General features: G+C 40.2%; 1 protein-coding gene across 1 annotated transcript in view; it reads left to right on the plus strand.

Annotated features, from left to right (window-relative positions):
* The first annotated feature begins 270 nt into the window (after positions 1-270).
* Positions 271-18,732, plus strand: part of LOC306773529 (plexin-B2-like) — a 270,463-nt gene continuing 252,001 nt past the window's right edge. The window contains exon 1 of the mRNA XM_079263372.1: positions 271-298. The gene's annotated coding sequence lies outside the window, so the exon portion shown is untranslated. The remainder of the gene's footprint in view (positions 299-18,732) is intronic.

An 18,732-nucleotide genomic window follows, 5' to 3' on the forward strand; every position in this document is an offset into this window, starting at 1 on the left:
GGGCGTGAGGAAGACGAAGAAAGCTTCCCACGTACTTGTTTTTTTTTTTTTTTTGTCGTGAGAATGTTGTTGAAGTAAAACTTCCCCGGAGACTTCCAGCGGCTCCTGCGCGCCTCCAGCCCGCTTCACAGCTCCACTTTTCCCACAACTGGATGTAAATTTGGGGACTTTTTCTTTTTCTTTTCACACCCGGTGAAACAGAGGACGAGCTCGGTTTGAAGTCTTGATATTTTTTGGGGAATATAAAAGCAGAAAACACGGCTGTGGGTTGAGAAGGACCCCAGCAGCAGACACGGAGGTACGTGGAGCAGAATTTTCTTCCTCCCCTTTTTATTGGAATGAATTCTCACTTTGTCAGGTTTGTTTTCCAGCTCTTCTAACTGCAGATAAATCAGTAAGCAGGAAAGATTTTGCAACACACTCGTGATTTAATATTAACACGCAAGCTCCCATGTAAAAACACCCAAAACACCTTTTAAAAGACTAATTCAAATATTAAAACCTAAATAAATGCTGTGTTACAGTGATCTGCCTTCCAGGCAGGGGCACGCGCATTTGCATGACTATTTCTTTGAAAAGTCTGGGTTATATGGAAGATGTCTCTGGACTAATCAATACACAGAACATCTGGAGCCTCAGCTTGTGGGCTGATCCTGACACAGCTTCAGTCATTTATTCCAGACTAGAATAACTTCTTCCAGTGTTAAATCCACTTAACTGAAACTGCAGCAGCTGCACAAAAACCATTATCTCTTGTCTTTTCTTTAAATAGATTTCCTCCATTAATGCCACGCGCTCCCTGGAAGTGCAAGAAGAAGTCAGAGTGTGATCAGCAAGTTAAAAGTCATGCATTCAGTTTAAACAAGCAAGGCGTGTTTGCTGATGTATCGATCATCACACATGCAGCCTGGTGCCATGTCTGACCTTTCCATCACACGTGTTGAGCCATGAAAACACTGCTGTTGCTGCTGTAGGTGATTGAAAGGTAATTGCCCATGATGTGGGTTAATGGAGTAGAGTCGCCTCCACACTGCTCCCTGAGCTCTGAAGCACTAAAAACCATGGCAGGGATTCTGCTGTGTTTAGGTTCTGGTTGTCTGATGTTATGGCTGACACCAGCTCTGGATCAGCCAAGCGTGCAGTTTCAAGGCTGCTTGAGTTGTTCACTGTCTTGTTTCAAACGGCTGCGGCTACAAGTGGAAAGGTTGGATGAGCGTAAATATTGGGAAACATGGATTTCTGGAAATCCTCCGATGAAACGTGGCAGAAAAAGTTCAAGTTGAGCCTTTATATGGTGAGAAAGAGAGGACATTCAGACCTACTGTATTGTCCTGTGTAAGCTTTGCAGTAAACCTGTGTTTGAGTGTTTTTTTTCCCTTTGAAAACCTTTTCTGGGACACTGTCAACACATGCTACACAGCACAATACAAACTATCTGCTCTTCTGTGACTGATTAAGCCAGTGAGCAGCTGAGCGCTGGGTTGTAAAGCCTTTGGGCAGACTGCACAGTATTTTCTATTATCATTTGACCTTTCTTGGAGTTTATAGGAAGATTTTTTTTTTTAGTAGTGAAGAATATTGCAGTAGATTAGATTGGAGAGATGGCTGAATTGCAGCTTTATGATATGTGAAGAAAGATTACAGGGAGCCAAATCAAAGGCCAAAGACCTTTTTTTAAATTCAGTAATTCATGTTGCATCATAATTTAGACAGGCAGCAGGCCAACGTGGCATTTTGAGCGAAGTTTTAGCTTTTTCTATCAGGGGTTAAGAATCTGTGTTTTTAACTGGACTTTCCCCAGAGATAAATCCAAATTGGCAGGATGGGATATAGTCGTATGCTGTGGGGAAGATGGTCTGGAACTGGTTACAGCATGGGCACAGATGATGGTATAAGCTGCTAAATTAAGCATTTCTCATGTCTTTGAGGAGTTGAGGGGAATAATTTGATGTCTGATCAAGGTGGGGTAGTGAGTTTCCAGCTGGGCTGGTTTACACTATACTGCTTCTACATCAGGACTTCATTTCTTTGGAACTGAATCAATTCATATAGAATTAGTTCAATATTGATGAATAAAAAGAGTTTTTATTTATTTTCCAGTTACCAAGCAGTCACATGACTTACTGATGTACGTAGAGATCTTAGCATATATAACAGCTGCCTTTGATGCTTCCATCCAAAATCTGCTTTTCTTCCAGAGACGATGCCAAATTCAGGTTTTTTTTTTTTTTTTTTTTTTAAATTCACTATTGGATTACATTCACGTGTAATCTGTTTAGCAGTTTACTACTTGTTACATTAGAAGTTAATGCTAAAGGTCCTGTTATGCTGAACACAGAAGACTTATGCGTTAGTTTTTAGGACGCTTAGCTTTCTGTCGCTTCACATGGAAAGTGGAGTAGTTCCACTGGAAGTGCGGGGGCAGTGTTGAGTTGTACAGCTGCCACGTAAACACCGAAAGGACCAGAGAAGCAGGAAGAAAACAAATAAAAAGCATCTGAAGAAGCTGGGAACGAGAAAAAAAACTTTTGTTTTATTCTTCTACTGCTTGTGCTTTGCGTTACCGTTACCACCCAGTGTCAAAACCATAGACCGTATATGAAAGATGGGTGGAGCCTCCGGCGGTTAAAAGTGAAGCCTTTGCGAAGTGCCTAAAACTGCAGTTCCCCCATCATCCACTAGGGGCTGCAAAACAAAGCAAGTCCCCATAGACTCCCATGTTAAAAAGACCAACTTCACAGCAGAAATAAACATGTTTACAGCAGAAATAAACATCTTTACAGCCTGGTTCAAAAATCCATTTTTGGTTTAATTGTTCTGGTTTACCTTCATGACAACTGTGGGGGGAGTGAATTTTTTTTCTAACTCGCCCGTTTAACAGTAATTTAATCTCTTAAATTTGACACATTTAAGGCCGTGTCGTTTTGATTGACAGGTACCCTATCTCCCGCTTCAAGTCAGAAGAACGTAGAAGATTAGTCGGTTAACAACGTGACTTAGTTTTAGCCCGCTTACCTCCACTAGCTGGTTATCTCCAGGTTAGCTTGGTTAGCTTTTAACTACAGGCAGCTCTGAGTTCGCTCTGTCAATCATCCACTATGATGCTCACAGCTAACCCTCTCAGCTCCACCTCTTTGCCCGTATTTATTTGTTTTTCTGGTCAAGACGACACGCATGCCCCTGCCAAGATGGCGATGGTAGGAACCGCCCACCGAGCTTCAATTCAGCTCTTCAGAAACCTACGGGTGACGTCATGGAGGCCCCGCCCATCTTTTTATATGCAGTCTATGGTCAAAAAATGATAGTGAACTCTAAACTCAACGCTGCCCACTAGTGGATGAGCTGACTTAATAACTATAGCAACATAAAAACACTCATAGAAGTATGAGGGCTGTTACGTATGACAGAAGTCCCCATTTATTTATGTAAAGGAGGCTAAATGGGTTTTAAGGCTGTGGGCTCCACCATGTTTAACAAACACAATGTTTTAAAAATATTAGGAAGTGACATCACTATGCATGTATATACTCCAAAAGAAACCTGAGAATGGACTGATAAATGTAGACAAAACCCTTTAAAATGTTTTTCAGAAGTGCACATCAGATTAGATTTAAGGAGTAATCTGGTTACTCCCAAATATGAGTTTTATGGTCAAGAAGATGGTGTCTGTGTTGCATAAACATATTTATCTAAGAAATGATTTAATACTTGAAAAAATGGGTGGTGTTGCATAAATATCTGTAAATTGTTAGCGAAACCCAGTCTAGTTTTAGACCGATTAGTGTTTTAGAAAAGATTTTTGTCCAACTTACAGTCAAGTAACTAGTTACTTTAACTTGATATCTTAATGCACACAGCTGTAGAAGTAAAAGCAAGGAGAGAAACCAGCGTGAATGTACTTGATGGTAACGCATGTTTGAGACTTTCTTTATGACCTGAGATGGAACAAGAGTACATTTAAAAATAGAACACATAAAGTAAACATTTTTCTTATCTTATAATCTATATCTTTTGTGTAAAGAGTCACATCTGTTTTAGAATTTGTTGCCTTGTAGAAATTTATATACATTGATTAAAAATATTTTTGTATGTTTGCATTGACTTTAAATTTATTTATTCATTTGAAGTGAAGGCAAGAACTGCATCAAGCTGAACCATTTTCACTAAATTTATGTAATAGGAAGTTGGCCAATTTATGTGCCTATAACAGACTCCAGTCCACCATTTAGGCATGATTTATGATTATTTTATTCAGTGTACTCGGGTATTAAAGGGGAAAAAACTGCTTCTCACCCAACAACAGCAGGCGAGTCATGTTTGGGAAAATCAATACAGATAATCTCCAACGTACAGCTAATTTAACTTTTAAAAATCCACATTAATGGTAGATATTAATTCTGACATTTAGGAAAGGATATTGTTGGACTTGCCTGCCTTGTTTTAATTGGAGGAAAAGTTACTGGCTGAAATGGACAGTTGCCAAGAACTGAACATTTTAATACCAGTATCATGTAAACTTGACATTTTAATTGGAAGCAGAGAGGAAAGGCTTCACCAAACTCTACCTAAACATAACAAAACCCACCGTACAACTTAACCCTGAAAGGTTCCTCATCTTTCTTCATTTCTTTTGGAAACTAGTCTTCAGGAATATCCTTTAACTCTGTGACTTTTCTGAGTCTCTTTCTTTAGTTGGATAACAGAACCAGTTTGAGAGGAATGCGAGCAGTTGTTTGCTTAACTCTGCTACTGTCAGAAAACCATTGTGTACACAGGAAGTTATGTTGGTTAGCTCACTGACAGGCCAGACATAAAACACAGTTCACCAGCTAACCTTGTGCTGTTCATGTCTTGTACATAATAGTTTCTGGATGACGTGTCCTGATGATTCAGGGTTCTTTTAAATGTTGGGGAAATCATGTGATGATGATGATGTAATGTTTTGGTTCAAGGTCTGTTTAGAAGAAATCCAAAGTAAGTTTAAGTAAAAAGGAAATGGTTTGCTTGGTTATTGATTTGGACTTATTTAATAATTGGAGATGGTGATGGAAGAAGTTTATATAGAAAAATAAACAAAAAAAATCTTTGTTTCAGTTAAGCTTTATTTGTATAGTCCCAATTCATTACAGTCATCTAAAGCATAGAATGTCTATAAAAGATGGGTGGAGCCTCTGCAACGTCATCTGTTGTTTCTAAAGAGCTAATTTGAACCTCATTGGGCGGTTCCCTGCGTCGCCATGTTGGCAGCACCACATGTGTCATGACTCAAATGGGAAAAGAGGTGGAGCTGAAAGGGAGGCTGTGAGTATGGAGGTGGATGATAGACACCAATCAAACGCTAAGCTGCCTGTTGTTAAGGGCTAACTGAGCTAACCCAAAGCTAATGAGGACTAAGCAGCTAATGAAGGTATGCAGGTTAAAGCTACGATGTACTGTTACGGTGTGTTCAGACCAAACGCGTTTTGAGCGTCAAGAGCGGCAGGTTTCCATGGAAAGTTTTATGTGGAGGTGCGACAAGGGGGCGTCGAGCTTTCTCACGTTGTTTTGGGTGTCGGCAGAACGTGCTGAAAATTTAAGAAGTTTTTTTAAGCTCAACGCACGTCAAATGCCAGAGATGGGCAAAGCTGAACTTTGGCCGCTTGACGCGGGGCGTCAACCAATCAGAGCGATCAGCTCGCAGCTCCTGGAGGATCCCTGTGGTGAACCCAGACACGGGGCTGAGACGCCATTACTCCGTGTAATATTTAGAATAACCATTACTTGCTAAAAAGCTGAATGTTACTGATTTGGCAACGTCGCAGGATACGTTGCCTAGCAACACTTTGTTCAGGTGGGTGGGCTTTGTTGCATTGACACTGACTATCACTGCCCTACGACAATGTTCTCTAGCTTTATTTATTAAATAAAACCATGCCATCTCTCTACGGAATCCACCATCATTCAGACTGATCGGAAAAAATCTCCGCCTTTTCTTCTCTTTTTTCCGCCGCGTTTGCCGCTCGCTCCAGACAAGCGGTAGACGTGGCAGGAGCGTTGGGAGCGTTTTGGCCGTCGGACACAAAAGTGGCGGTTTAGTGACCAGCGTCGAGCGTTCAGCGTTTTGAGCGTTTTCGATGCTCAAAATGTGTTTGGTCTGAACACACCGTTAGCCTACTAAAACCAGCGCTTGTGCTACACTCTGCCTCTTGCCACCGGATATTGGATACCTGCCAATAAAAAGGACACGTCCCCCCAATTATGCTGATTTTCAAAATTAAATAACATCCAAATTAATAAGTTATTTAAAGAAGAATCTGGGAAATCTATGGGATGGTCTGGATTTACTCTGCTTTGGAGCCCCTAGTGGATGAGGCGGGAACTGCAATTTTTGGCTTCACTTTTAAAGCTTGAGGTTGGTGCCTAATCTCATTACATTCCTCAAAATACAGCCCAGTCCAACAATTAAATTAAATCAAATTGATTATTATTGATTAATAATCCACATTTGCCAGTTTCAGTCAGACAGTTCATGTCAGTGTTTTTATAAAAAAGAATATGGTTGAAGCTGAGCATCAGACTCCCATCACATCACTCCTTGTGACTCCTTTCATTCAACTTGAACCCCCTCTCCGACATGGGGCCTACAGGTGGGGGGGGGGTAAAGGGGCTGAAAAGTAAGCTGCATATCGTGTTTGGGCAGCAGCAGCAGCAGTGCCATGAAAAGCTGCTGCTTATCATGTTGTGAGGCGACGTTTGAGGCGGAGAGCCTCAGTCAGGAACTGTGCAGTTTAAATGGAGCGCCCTGATTGGCTGTACAAACTTGATATGTGGCATATGGAGTGATTCAGATCACATGTGAAGCAGCCGTTGCTTCCTTCATGAAAATAGAAATTGTGTTAAATTATGGAGCCAAAAAGTTGTAGTTGTGTACATTTCTCATCTTGTGTGCACACGATTCTCTGTGCTTAGGAACAAAAAAGTTCTTGTCCTTTTTTCCCTTTTCTTATTTTATTATATTTACTCTTCCCCACTGAAGTGACCAACATGTTCAACTTTATCTTTCATAAACTGGCATAAATCCCACCAGGTGCAGTTTAGCTTTGTACACATCTGGAAATACATGTAAGCATTTGCAGGACCATTAATCACAAACAAACATCCATCCATCATTTATCCTTTGGCTTATCTGGCATTGGGTTGCCAAGGCAACAGAGGTAAACCCAGACATCCCTCTTCCTCAGCAAGTCTTCCTGATGAATCTTAAGACGTTTCTTGGCCAGAATGCACATCTCTCCGGTGAATTCTGGTTTTGCCATGGAGTTGGGTCCCATTTGGGTGTTTAGAGAGTAAAATAAGTAAAGTAAATGTTTATTTATATCGCACCTTTTTAAAGATAAAAATCACAAAGTGCTTCACAATAAAGCACAGAGCAACAGAGAACATAAAAACAAGAGGAGGAAAGAAGGAGGGAGAGGGGGGGTAAAAACCTAACCAGGTGCCTGAACCACCTTGCTATAAAGAAGCAGCGGAGATGTTTGAGCTCTTCACCTTATCTCTGAATGTTTTTATTGCAGCAAATGAAAATATTTGCTGGTTGTGTATAATTGCAGCACAGTGTTGGAGGGCAAACCGTCTCGGATGTGGTGCTTCCACTGCTCATCGCTGCACAGCTGGCTGCAGCTTCTGCTGAATGATCCTATTTTTCATCGCAGGTCCCTTTGTGTGGTATCTGTTAACTTTGTGATTAATGCTGTGTCTTGTTCATATTTACGTGTGTGCAGCATGTAGAGGGATGGCAGCAAGGCCTTTACAGACTGTCAGAAAAGGCTGTTAGCCTGTCTCTTATTAGAACAATGTGGTTGTTCTTCGCCCAGAGCCACAGAAGCTCTGGCGCTTCAACACTGAAAAAGCTCTTTCACTCTCTTAACCTCAAAGCCTGAAATTAAATGATGTTTCATAACTTGGCAAAAAGACCAAGTGAAGACAGAGGCAGGCTTTCTTTATGAGGAAATGTAGCACAGGAAGAGACTGGGGTCTCAGAGGTCAGAGAGTCCCTGATGTGTGCACTTTTATTTTTTACCTAAATGCATCTCGCTGTTTGTTTGGTTTGCAGGGCTCGCTGTGCTTTTGTTTGTGTGTTCTTGAGCTGATGGGATTTGAAACCATCCATTCCGCGTCTGCATTTTTTTAATTGTGTTTTTTATGGCTTTGTGCTTGGCAGGAGACGCTGTTTACTTGGAGCTGAGTTGCAGCTGATGGTTTGAAGATGAAGCTGGATTTTTGTTGAGGTTCTCTTTAACATGAAGCATGGAGAGATAAATCAATCAATCAAACTTTATAAAGTTTAGCATTCCCTACTAAAGGCATCACAAAGTGATTTACATGATTAAACCAATTTATATTATTAAAAATAAAACATGTCTCCACTAGGGCTGCACAATTAATCAGATTTTGATCGTGATCACGATTTTGGTGGCCACGATTAAACAAACCTGATCATCAACAGTATTTACATTCACAACGCGACCTATTCTGCATGTGTCTATGATCACCCAGGTTCTCAATCAGTCTGCCAACCACCAGGGAGCGAACACGTGGGTAAAGCTTCATTAAGCTGCCTAAATACCAAGCGTGCACACCTTTTACCAGCAGCCGGTTAAGTATCGTTGGATTGGTTGGACATTTGAGGTCCGCATTTTCCCTGTTGCAGGTAAAACTGATTGTTTTGATGAAACAGCTGATCGAAGTGGTAATAAGGACTAACATTTTTACAACACGTTGCATGAAAGTACACGAACCCTGCCGTGTGCACGACCCGCCCTGCAGCGGACAAAGTTGCTTGTTAAATATGAAAAAAGCAGCTTCGTTGCACAAAAAAGCAGAAATTGCCGCCCGCGTTGATCCCTGCCGGCTTCAGACGAAGCTTCTGGTGGAGGATGTATCAAGTGTTCGACTGATGAGAGCAAGTCATGTCGAAAATGGAAATATATATATATATATATATATATATATAAATAAAAATAGTAATAATATTTTAAAATAAAATGTAGGGTTGCCAGGTAGGTTGTTTACAAGTGGTGCAATAAAAATACATGTTTTTCCAGACGCAATAAATGATCGTGATTAATAATCGTGATTACAATATTGCTGAAAATAATCGTGATTATTATTTTGGTCATAATCATGCAGCCTTAGTCTCCACTAAAAAGTACATTTAAAAAAAACAACCACACACTTATCATCTTACGAACATGCTGTCACACATACATACATGCTCATTTGGAACAGCCCCCCCATTCTACACAAACGTGACCTAAATCCTTTTTTCTGTCTGATCATATAAAATAATAAATACACATAAACAAATGCAAAATTCTTACAAGATCAGTTTAGTAAAATACTGTCAAAGATTGACAATGCAGGTTGATTTTTTTCTGAGCATTTCATCAACACTGATGGGCAAAAAGCCATTTTTGGAGTGTACACGTTAAATGTACGCTAATCAGAAGTTTTTATTTGAACTGCGACAGTATTTAGGTTAAAACTGGCTGAAATGAAGCGATAATGATGATAAAATTCTTCTTTTTTTAATCTAATTTCTTTTGGGGTTTAAGTCTTGATTATCCCAAACCAGCGCCTTCACACTCGTCACCTCCCCTCTGAGAAAAGCATGTTACATCATTTTCTGACATTTCCTTTCATAATGATAAATGAGGAACATTATCGTGGCCATGTGCAGGAAGCTGCCGCTGCTGTCTCTCAGCATGCTCCCCGTTTAGAAACTTTCTGCTCTGACTTTTATGAAAGCACGCTGCTGTTATCATGCAGAGCCCCTTTGAGCCATTACATACACGTCTTCACACCTTTTTCAACGTCCTCGGTGCTGCAGGGCTTTTCTTGCACATCCTTTACCTGATAATGAGCATGCAGACTGTTGGTAATAAACTGTAGCGGTCATCTCTGTTTACTTTTTATCAGAATTTGTTGTCTTGTCGACGTCTGTGTGCTTACATTAGCAAAAGCAGATGCTTTCGTAATTATTCAGTTTTACACTTGCAAAATAGACATTTAAAAGAAAATGATGCAAATTAAGGAGCTAAATCTTTTTAATGAATGAGTCAACTAGATTTTTATAAAATTTATTTCCTGGCTTCCATTTGTTTTTGGAGTTAAAACCATTTTAATTCACAATTTAGATGATTTCTCTCCATTACAGCGAACTGTACTAAACAATCACTATTATTACTGGAGTGGATGTTTTTATTGTTTTTATTGTATTTTATTTGATACTAAAATTTTATTTTGGTCATGTCTGGCTTTTAATTAGGGTGTGTGTGTGTGTGTGTGTGTGTGTGTGTGTGTGTGTGTGTGTGTGTGTGTGTGTGTGTGTGTGTGTGTGTGTCTTATTGAGTCTGCTGTGTTGTTTGTCCAGCTGTTGTGGTGTTTGCAGTCTGCTGCTGCTGTCAGGGAGCCTCAGAGTTAAGAGCTGTGATTTAAGAAGTCAGCCTGACTGATTGCCGAGCCGTGCTCTCGTCTGCTTCGTCTTTCCTGTGTGTTTTTAGAAATGACGCGTAGAGCACCTGTGGCTTCAGCGTGTCCTGGGTGTGGAGAGTTAATCTGTGTGTGGGAAGCCTGTTGCATTAACTGTTGCTTGTTTCCACACGCTGCCGTCCGTCTGATCCAACGACGACGCGGCCGTGTCCCTTCTCACCTCTTCCCCAGCAGCATTTCCCTCTCATTCACACATCATTTCACAATTTTAACACCATTGAAAGTGAAATTAAGAGGCTTGGATGAAATCCAGAGGGAATGTTTGCTTCGTTGAGCAAGTTTCTGAATCAGTCTTGATTTTGAAATGAAGCCAGATCATCAGTGGGTCTTTGGAGTGTGGGAAATGGATGGCGTCACTTATACACCGTAGGACTGAAAATTTCCACATTATTCCAGAGTTTATATATGAGAATGCAAATGTGTGAGTCAGTTTGAGCAGGTTTAGCCTCTTCAGTTCCTTTTTACACTATTTATGTAAATAAATGGTCCATTGGGTCCGTATTCAAGATAGGGTTAGGGTTGTCACAAAGTTAACAGAGAGCTCAGCTGTATGGGAATAATTCTGGGGATCAGAACTTAAACACTTAAAAACCTAAAATCTGGGAAATATGACCTAAAAACTAATTTTGCAATATTTTCTGGGCTTTATCTAAATGCAGCTAAAAAAGAGGCAGCGTAGTCGACAGCGGTTGTCTGCGCAGCCATTAGATTAGTTGCATTTTCTGCTTCATTTTTGTACCTTTTTGCTGGTTGCACGGCTGCTCAGCCATGCTCCCCACGGCTTCAGGTAGTTGAGCTGTTTGGTGTGTTGGATGCACGTTCACTAGGTCTGGGCGATTAATCGGATTTTAATCTCAACTACGATCTGGGGTTTCAACGATGATAAAAATAAAAGTGTGTGATTATTTCTCTCTCTGCAGTTTCCTCTCCTGCTGTCTTCAGCTGCTAATCGAGCATCTCTGGCGTTGCAGCGCTGTGCTGTAAACTCCTCCCACAGCCGCTTTGGTTTCATTCAGACACTGTTGCCAACTTGGAGACTTTCTCACTAAATCTGGAGCCTTTTTTTGTTAAAAGCGACAAATCTAGCAGCTTTTACTGGAGTTATTAGAGACTTTTCTGGTGTTTTGGCGACTGACTTGAAGGCACATATTGTTCTGCAGTTACTGTAAGGAAGGAGCAGCGGGAGCCTCTCCCGTCCTAAAGCACTCCCAGGCGGCCAGTCTCAGTCGGCTCCGGCTGCAGGTCCATGTAGAATAACTGCAGTAGGTTGTGGAAGTTCACCTAAACATAGTTTATACCATTGTCAGTGACAACTGGCTGCATTATTTTCCTATACATAGTTCGGCCAGTTAAACGCTGTAATATCCCTCCGTTACGGGGCGTTACCATAGCAACGTGTTAACCAGCTGGTTCAGATCAGCCGTCTTTTAACAGGTGAATGAGAGAAACGCGCTGCAGCCTGACAGCGGTTGTTTGGTATAAAACGTACATCCAGGCCAACGTAAAATAGTTCCTATACTTCAGCAAATGTTGTAGAAAAAGAATACAAATTTGTTATAAAATATTTACTGTATGGAACCATGATAAAAGCGGATTAAACAACTCGTAACACCATGACGCACAGCGTTGTTTAATCCTTACTTATATTTAATTATTCAGTTTATATCGGTATTTGCACTAAAATATGTGGAAACTTAAAGATATGTTTTAAAGTCAGTTTAATGTTTAAAAAAATCATGTTAAAGATAAAAGGATAATCGTGTTAAATAGTCGAGATCTCAATTTCAGTCAAAATAATCGTGATTATAATTTTTGCAATTATAATTATAATTGTTCCTAGCGTTCAGTAGAGCTGTGAAAACTGCAGGTAAAGGAGGAAGAAGACTGAAAGGTCCATGTCCTTATGTAGTGTGGAGCATTAAGAGGGCTTTTCTGCTGATTTGCATCCTTCCAGTTCATCTCTATCGATCTTTTAGCCACTGTAAGAATTTGTTTGCAAACTTTAAACAAAGCTCCTTGTACTCTACAGGTCAAAAGGCAAAAAGACTGTACAGCCAGTACTTTGACATATCGCCTTCGTAGGCTTTAGATAAATAGAAAAAGCAGTCTGTACACATGGCTGTTTCTATTCAGAGGTTAAAAAAGTAAAAACTTTACACCAAAACGGTTGCATTTCTAAGACTCTTAAGAGCAAAACCACACCTTGAATCATGCAGGTCTGAACGCCTGACTGCTTGGATAGGATTGTCGTAAAGAACGTAAAGTGTGAATTCATCTTGTGGTCATCCATAACTTTCTAGTTGGAGTAAAACTTCTTTATTTTAACATGTAGTGTGTGTTAGCTTAGTTAAATCATTTTAATTCAAGTGCAAGTTGTTATTCAGTAACTGGAACCCGTTGATGACGGTGATCAGCTGCTGCATAGTTTAGCTCAAAGTTCTTTGAACTGGGGCAGAAAATGACTCTTTCCAGACACATTTGGTTTTCCTGAGGGTGCAGTAGGCTCCCACTTCAGGTTTCAAGGTTCACTTCACAATAAATGGCGTCATGTTGCATCTGCAGCTTTGGAGCTTATGTGTGAAGGCAAGGTTTCACACTGACCTCCATGTAAGGAAGACAGAAATGTTTCACTCCTGCAGCTTTTTATCACTTTAAACTTTTAAAAGCTTCTCCAGGCTGCTTTGTGAAGGAGAGAAATGACGACAGCCCTGAGCAGGTTAATTGTACGGTACGTCTTGAACTGGACACGAACCCCTGCTGCCTCCATGGCAATTTGTTCTGCGAACTCCAAAGTGACACTGCAACAATCGGTTACTCTGCCACTCTGGCGTTTTGACAGTTATTAATGGTGTTAAATTAATTTATGAGCTCAGAAAGAAATGTGTCAAACCAAATTTCACGTGAAACAATGGTGATCCATGAAGGAGGACGGGTTTACTCTTCATTTAGACTCCTTGTTTTCTAAATTTACCGTTATTCACCAGGCTTTGGGGTCATTTTCTCTCACTGCTGGGAAACTATGTCTCATAATTGAGCATTTAATGGCTCAGAAACGGCAGTCTCTGGCATGTCGGCGACATTTTCAATTCAAATGACATGGCGCTGACTGCTGAATGAACCAAAGCAGTAAGATGTCAAGAAACATTCATTTTGTCAACAAAAATAACAAGTGAGTACATTTAATGCCATTTATTTCTCTGACTGTGGTGAAAGGAAATGCTGATCTCTTGGAAGCGTGTTTTATATTCCAGGCTGTTTCTTTTGCAGCATAAATGGAAATGAGCACAAGAGGCGAGACGAGCCTTTCATGCAACATAGGCATATTGCAAATTGTTCCTATTGTTTCCTCAGAGTGTGTTCCACATTACAAAACCCAGAGACGGAGCACTGAGACAGGGGGGGGAAAAAAGCCCATCCCATCAAGTCAGATCACATTGTCTTGTTGATTGAACAATTTGTTCGGCAGTTTTGTCAGCTTTTGCAAAAGTCCCAAGAGCGTAATGTCTGGAGGCTGCAGAACCAGGAGATGCCGTTTATTTCACCCCAGATGCCCTTTAAACTTCATCATCCTGACTGCCGATACATGCGCACGCTCTTTGTATCCATCTGTCACGCACACACCGGCTGACGATGATGGATATTCCTCTGCTGAATGAAGAGTGGGGAGCGTGGAAGGCCATTTAGCAGAGTGGGTATTGCTGACTGTCTCCGTCTATCTCCGTTAATTCAGGGTCACGTCAGTCAGTCTGCTTGGAGATGTGAAGCGTTAGGCTACAGAAAGACAGAGTAATCATTAACTGCATAAAAGGCTGCCGTTTCCTTGGTAAAGAATGGAAAACATGAAAAAGGATGCAAAGAGAAGGAGGAAAAAAGAGACGGGAAGAGGAGCTGCAGCACCCCTCTGCCTAATGATTCCAGCCAGCATGTTCCATTTCCATTTGGTTTCGTACAATGCCTTTAATTACCCGCTATTGTAGTTGCATAAGTCTATTGTGTAGGCTGATTACAGGGAATCAGAAAATTCGCTGTGTGGAGAGATGGATGCACTTTATGGTTTTTTCTTCCTGGACCATTTTGGTGGCCAAGTTGCGTTATCTTTTAGTTTGCATTTATAATAAGTCCTATTGGTTCGGAAAGCATGCAGCCATATGTGCAGTAGTAGTCAGTAGAGTGCATACTTTTACAACATTATTGTTGCATTATTGGTCTGGTTACCTTTCAGTTGTTGCCACACTGCTCCTTTTCCAAAGCTGATGTTACAAACTTCTTATTCATATTTAATGATGGATGTTTTGATTGGCGCAGTATGAATCAAACTATGGTCTTTTATCTGAAGCGTAACGTGTTACCATCTGTTTGATTAAACGTTCGCCATCATTTAGGAGATTAGTGTCACACTTTATTAAACGAGTATTGGGGACTGACAGGATCTAAAGCGTGCAGGACTAGACTCCAGGAGATGAACTGGGAGAGTAAACGTGACTCTTATTATACCTACCGAATATAAATTCCAGCACTTGCAGCAGTAAGGGCGCCTTTATTTTTAGCCATCAATGACTGCTTGATCTTTCACTGCAAAAAAAAAAAAAAAGGGGCGGGTAATTGGTTCATAATCACTTTATCACAGTGGCTCAGTGTACTTCGAGCTTACACATTGCCTGTGTTGTGTATTGTACTTAAAATAGAGGATTTGAACTCATCAAGTCAGGTTTTCTTTTTTTCATTAGTATTTTATTTATTTTTAGTATTATCTCTCTCTACTTGAAAAATAAATACTGAATAAAGATCTACAGAAAATTGTGGCTCATAACTTTGTTTTTAAAGCTCTTACTATCGCATAACTGAAGTGTTGGTCCTTGAGGGTCGGTGTCTCGCAGGTTTTAGAAGTTTCCCTGTTAAAACAAACCTGACAAATCTAGTTATGCATCAATTTGAGACAGGTGTGTTGCAGCAGGGAACCTTCTAAAACCTGCAGGACAGTAAGAAAAGTAGCTACTGGCTGTCCTAGCAGCTGTCCTTGCATCATCAAACTGGTACGTAAAGTTGTATTGGACAATGCCGCGTAGAGGAACAATGTTGTAGGAGAGGAAAAAGTGTCACTTTGAGACCCTAAATATGTTTAGAACATAAAAGCCTTCTGCCAGTATTTTTTTTGCTCTTTAAGTTTTAATGAAGTGTAATTTTGTTTTTTTAATGACACGTTACAGTACTTCTAACTTTTTTTCTTAAAGATATTTATACCTGATAGTGAGGCAGGACGGATCAGCCAATAGCAGCTTGTTGCGTTCCAGTTTCAGTCTGGATCAGAGCTGCTATCTTCTGCTCTGCTGCAGCTGGGAGGTGGGACTGCAGGAAGGGCAGGCGCACCAATGCTGTCTGTTGAAATTAAATAAGATACCTGCTTTCACATCAGTTGCCAATAAGAGCAGAGAGAGTTGCTAGAGCTGTCGCTTGTTGCTTTTTGTGGCTAGAAGGTCTGAAAACTCTCTAAATATGGTGGAAAAAGTGGCTAAGTTGGCAACACTGGCCTCGTGGAGCAGGATGAGGAGCCATGAGTTAGATGATGCAGGTGTGCGCAAACGGCTTATAGTCAGCCTGCTGGGATAAACAGTTAAAATGAACTTGTTGGTGTTGCAGATATAAATAAGTTAATTTGGAAAATCCCGGGTGAGATGGACTAAAAGTGACACAAAGGGTTTAAGTCTGTATGTGACAAAGGAACTGCATGGTGAATGACTTCTGCTGGATAGTTGTTGTATCGCTCGCCAAGCCAGGAGGTCTGATTCTTCACGCACAAACCAGCGATTAAAGGTCTTACTCAGCAATTTTGCATTTACAGGTTCTGTTTTTTTGCTGCTAAGTGATGTAGGGCGCTGCAAACTTACAAAAAAGGGAAAAGATTTGACAGGGAAATTAACTCGACTGGGAGATGATGTCATTTGATTAATTTAAAACAAGCAACGTTGGAATCGACTGTTAGATTGTATTCAGTTATTTTACACTCATACTGGCATGAATGCTGGTGCTCACTCAGTCGCTGGTTCCCATCATATATATATATATATATATATATATATATATATATATATATATATATATATATAATTTTTTTTTTTTTTTTTTAGATTGAGAATATGAGAATTGGACTAAGTCAAAGACAATAATAGATATGGAAAAACTTCCACTTACTTTATGCACTTCTTTGAAGTGGCTTTTGGTGACTTGAAGCATGTACATGGGACTGGAATCGAGTGAATAAATCGCTGACAAGGCAAAGATTAAAGTGAATCATTTGTTTCTGGTCTGATTCAACAATAAACTCACATGATTGTATCTCATAAGATGCTATTTCCCATAAATTCCCGATATTTAAGTAATTTCTCCCAAAGAGGTCGGTCTGTCCTCTTGCAGATGTCCACCACATTTATTTTTTCCCGTTTTCACTTCTTTTAGGTTTGTTTCTGGTTCTTGAAGCTGTTTTTACTGAATTACAAACCCTTGCTAAGTAGCCTATTTCACCCCTGTTGGTGATGTTATGTTTTATATAAAAAAATAAACCTAAACAAAGTCTTAGTGAAATGACTTGCAGATCAGCACTCTGCCTCGACACAGATGGAGCCCTGCTGCTCCTGATGTGCTGCTGCTGCTGCTGCTGCTGCTGCATTGCTTTCCTGCATCTGTTCTTGCTTTCGGGATGATCTGATGACGAAGCAGCCTTATTCAATCCTCTTAATTCTCCAGTTCTTGCTTTGCTCCTCTCAACTCTGTTTCCTGCAAAACCACAGATCACTTGACGTTAATAAAAACCGGCGCAGGAACACGTTTGACTAAGACGAAGTTAAGGCGTACACAGACTTAGTGGTCTTATTGTGCAAAACTTCAGATTTAAAACCTGCATGATACTTCTGATCTGTTCTTTAAAAACTTAAAGCGATGTGGCACGTTTAGAAGACAATGTGGTTCAGAAGTTGCACAGAAATCCTGTAATGTAATCAGTTACTAAATTTAACAAAGAAAATCATCATCCTTGGGGGGGCTAAACCACCAGCTAACAGCCAGAGGAAGCAAATGCTTTGTATGAAATGATCACAAGTTTATAGTTACTGCTGATTACGTTGATGTTACATCACTGCTGGGTTTCGTTTTCGGCCCAACAGAAGTGCAGATAAAAAAGAAGCATCTAAGCTGCAAAAAAATTAAGTTAATCACCAGCGGCTGAGGCGCATGTCTGGCTACAACATCAGGAAAAACTCACCCGCATAATGCAGTGCGAAGGTTTTACTGGCTGGTCAACTTGTGGTTTCACTTTCATAAGATGAAAATGTGTAATTTCCTGGATAGAACCTGCGTATTTTGATGGATTTAATGTACTGAATGTAAAGTGAAGGAGACTCTAGCTGATTTTTATTTTTCTGCGTCCATTTTGACAGTTTTTTCTGTACATTAGCAGTGGTTTATGAGTACATTATGTATTTAGGCTGTTAGGGAGTGTCCAAAGGTTGTTTGCTGTTGACGCAGAGGCAGGTAAGTGTGTGTGATGTGGCCTTGGCCACATTCTGTTTGTTCAGATAGGTGAGGCAGATAAAAGCAGAGCTTCCTGTTAGCTGAAGCTTTTTCATCTTTAAACCAACATTTCTTCACATCAGTATAAAACTTTAGCTTTTTCTTTTATCTGAATGTATATTTAATGTAATTAATGATTTATTTTTATGCACTATGACAATGTCTTCATAATAAACCAGGAGAGTGGAACTAAAAAAAAAAAAAAAAAGACATATCTAGTTTCAAGGAAACTCAAGGATCCAGCTTTGCAGCTTAACACACAGCATCTGCTTTAAAACTCTTGATTTTTATCTTTGTGAGTGAATAAAAACTTGTTTCCCAGAAACAAAATGAAGATTTTTGGATTTTCTGGGAACAAGATTACCAAATAACTGCAAACTTAGCAGCCATTTTTCCTTGAAGTGCACTGCTACCTGCTATCAGTCCGGTACTCGTAATTGGTATGTTGTTGTTCCATTTTAATTTGGCTTTATTTGTACGGTGCCACTTCACAACATCATCTCAAGACACTTTGCAGACACAGCAATTCATAATAAATAGTCCAGATAAGAGAAACCGACAAGATGGCGTCGACTTGGAGCCAATCCTGAGCGTGCACACAGTGACATTGATGTTGTGATACTATAGAACTGATACCAA

This window comes from Telmatherina bonti (assembly GCF_933228915.1).
Source record: "Telmatherina bonti genome assembly, chromosome: 23".
NCBI classification, from domain to species: domain Eukaryota; kingdom Metazoa; phylum Chordata; class Actinopteri; order Atheriniformes; family Telmatherinidae; genus Telmatherina; species Telmatherina bonti.